The sequence below is a fragment of the Bubalus kerabau genome, chromosome 2, assembly GCF_029407905.1.
Source record: "Bubalus kerabau isolate K-KA32 ecotype Philippines breed swamp buffalo chromosome 2, PCC_UOA_SB_1v2, whole genome shotgun sequence".
In the NCBI taxonomy this organism is placed as follows: Eukaryota; Metazoa; Chordata; class Mammalia; order Artiodactyla; family Bovidae; genus Bubalus; species Bubalus kerabau.
In genome coordinates this window covers 101851083-101854599 of record NC_073625.1, presented here as the reverse complement: position 1 = coordinate 101854599, position 3517 = coordinate 101851083, and the positions used below count along the sequence as shown (strand labels likewise).

The 3517-nt window shown below is 40.1% G+C and overlaps 1 pseudogene; it reads left to right on the top strand.

Annotated features, from left to right (window-relative positions):
• Nucleotides 1–2237: 2237 nt before the first annotated feature.
• LOC129644830 (histone-lysine N-methyltransferase SETMAR-like) lies at nt 2238–3267 on the top strand (annotated as a pseudogene).
• Nucleotides 3268–3517: the final 250 nt, after the last annotated feature.

Genomic DNA, 3517 nt, shown 5'->3' with positions numbered 1-3517 from the left:
AGTAATTGACAAAGATACCACAGGAAATGGAGAAGGGAAAGAAATATCTCAGCTTACCTGCTTCTCCTGTCCTTCTTGTTTATGTCTAGTTTTTGGTTGCTGCTGCTGCTGCTGCTTCTGCTAAGTCGCTTCAGTCGTGTCCGACTCTGTGCGACCCCATAGACGGCAGAACACCAGGCTCCCCCGTCCCTGGGATTCTCCAGGCAAGAACACTGGAGTGGGTTGCCATTTCCTTCTCCAATGCATGAAAGTGAAAAGAGAAAGTGAAGTTGTTCAGTCGTGTCCGACTCTTAGCGACCCCATTGCCTGCAGCCTACTAGGCTCTCCCATCCATGGGATTTTCCAAGCAAGAGTACTGGAGTGGGGTGCCATTGCCTTAGCTAAGTCCACCCAGAAGTGTTGGGGACAGAAGAGCCTAGAAAATAGTTCTTATAGAACAAAAGCAGAGAAGAAGAAAGGGGAGGACATTAGGTAGGAGACCAACAGGCACCTCTTTGTTAAGTGATGTTATATTTATATAACTGAGACTTGTAGCTTTATTTGCTCATCCCAGATATTAATGTCTTACTATGTTTATCATTGACATCTATCTACTTTGCTTTCCTCTTTTCAATTTCTGAAAAATTATTTTAGATCACAGAAATTATAATTAATGCTCACTTTAAAGAATAATCTATATGCTGCTGTTTATTAAAATAAGATGAGCATAATATACACATATTGATGCTTCTTTTATAAGAAAATCTGTGATTAGTGATATAATTAATTCTACAACTACACTGTGATGTCCTAATCAGTAACCCTTGTCCCCCTGTAGGTATCTGTGAAACCTTTAGGTAGGTGTGATTAAGGGGAGAGTGTATAACTTTGTTCTGTTCAGAGCTTTAACTGAACTGTAGATGTTTTGAGAGATAAACCTGTGTTTTATATGTGTGCATGTGTACTTGTAAAAATAGGACTAGAAACATGCATGCATTTGCTGAATGAATGAACCACTTTGTGCTCTAGAAGGAAATCAGGGAGCAAGAAGCAAGTTTTGGAAGGGCCTGTGATGGTGGCTGAGCTTCTCTTTGAGAAGAATACATTCCAGTTTCAAAGATGGTAGATGATGGTACCTTCCCCTTCACCAGCTACTGGAAATAGATCATCAGGAGTCACAGCCTAATTCACTCAAATCATATTTTCCAAATGAAGAGAAGGGAGGAAAAACTAGAATCGATATTTGTTGTTGTTGTTACCCTAAAAATGTTAGGATATACTATATTCTTCATCATTTAATGTTTCTTAAGTTTGTGATGGGTAAACAATGGAAACAGTGACAGACTTTATTTTCTTGGGCTCCAAAATCACTGCAAACAGTCGCTGCAGCCATGACATTAAAAGATGCTTGCACCTTGGAAGAAAAGCTATCACAAACCTAGACAGCATATTAAAAAGAAGAGACATTACTTTACCAATAAAGGTCCATCTAGTCATACATGGTAGTCATGTATGGATATGAGAGTTGGACCATAAAGAAGGCTGAGCACCAAGAATTGATGCTTTTGAATTGTGGTGTTGGAGAAGACTCTTGAGAGTCCCTTGGACAGGAAGGAGATCAAACCAGTCAATCCCAAAGGAAATCAACCCTGAATATTCATTGGAAGGATGATAGTCAAGCTGAAGCTCCAATACTTTGACCATCTGATGTGAAGAGCCGACTCCCTAGAAAAGACCCTGATGCCACGAAATACTGAAGGCAGGAGGAAAAGAGGGTGACAGAGGATGAGATGGTTGGATGGCATCATCGACTCAATGGACATAAGTTTGATTGAGCTCTGGGAGATGGTGAAGGACAGGGAAGCCTGGTATGCTGCAATCCATGAGGTTGCAAAGAGTCAGACATGACTGAGCAACCGAACAATGAGTTTGTGATGCAGAAGTCTTATGATCATTTGGCAGATTAGATAATTAATGCTATCTGTCTATCTACCTATCAGAAAAGTTAAACAGGTTACATAGCAAGTGATTGATAGGGTCAAGTTTACAACCCAGGCATGGAGAGCTGAAAAGAAAATATTATTACATTGGAATGAAAGTAATTGCAGTTTTGCATTGTTGACTTTGCCCTTTGATATGGGGATACATTCTTAAATAAATATGGTTATGTTATACATCATTTTAATGTGCATTTCTCCCTTTATCTTATTTTGCTAATGATTTATTACTTTGTGTATATTTTATACTTATTTTAGACTATGGAATTGATGTTAGACAAAAAGCAAATTCAAGCAATTTTCTTATTCAAGTTCAAAATAGATTGTAAAGCAGCAGAGACAACTTGCAATATCAACAAAGCATTTGGTCCTGGAACTGCTAATGAACATACAGTAGAGTGGTGGTTCAAGAAGTTTTGCAAAGGAGATGAGTGCCTTGAAGATGAGGAGCACAGTGGCTAGTCATGAGAAGTTGACAATGACCAGTTGACATGATCATCGAAGCTGATCCTTTTACAACTACATGAGAAGTTACTGAAGAACTCAGTGTCAACCATTCTGTGGTCGTTCAGCATTTGAAGCAAATTGGAAAGGTGAAAAAACTTCATAAATGGGTGCCTTGTGAGCTGACCAAAAATAAAAATTGTCGTTTTGAAGTGTTGTCTTCCTTTATTCTATGCAAAAACAAACCATTTCTCTATTGGATTGTGATGTGCAACAAAAAGTGGATTTTATTTGACAAACACTGGTGATGGCCAGCTCAGTGGTTGGATGGGGAAGAAGATCCAAAGCATTTCTCAATGCCAAACTTACACCAAAAAAAAAAAAAAGGTTATGATCACTGTTTGGTGGTCTGCTGCCCATCCGATCCATGACAGCTTTCTGAATCCTGGTGAAACCATTACATCTGAGAAGTATGTTCAGCAAATAGATGAGATGCACTGAAAATTGCAATGCCTACAGCTGGCATTGGTCCACAGAAAGGACCCAATTCTCTACAAAAATGCCTGACCACATGTCATGTAACCAAAGCTTCAAAAGTTGAATAAATTGCGCTACGCGGTTTTGCCTCATCTACCATATTTACCTGACTTCTCGCCCATGGACTGCCACTCTTTCAAGTATCTAGACAACTTTTTGCAGGGAAAACGCTCCCACGACCAGCAGAATGCAGAAAATGCTTTCCAAACACTTGTCAAGTCTCAAAGCACAGATTTTTAAGCTACAGGAATAAACAAGCATTTCTCTTTGGCAAAAATGTGTTGAATGTAATGGTTACTACTTTGATTAATAAAGATGTGCTTGCTGCTGCTGCTAAGTCACTTCAGTCGTGTCCGACTCTGTGCAACCCCATAGATGGCAGCCCATCAGGCTCCCCAGTCCCTGGGATTCTCCAGACAAGAACACTGGAGTGGGTTGCCATTTCCTTCTCCAATGCATGAAAGTGAAAAGTGAAAGTGAAGTCGTTCAGTCGTGTCCGACTCTTCGCGACCCCATGGACTGCAGCCTACCAGGCTCCTTTATCCGTGGTATTTTCCAGG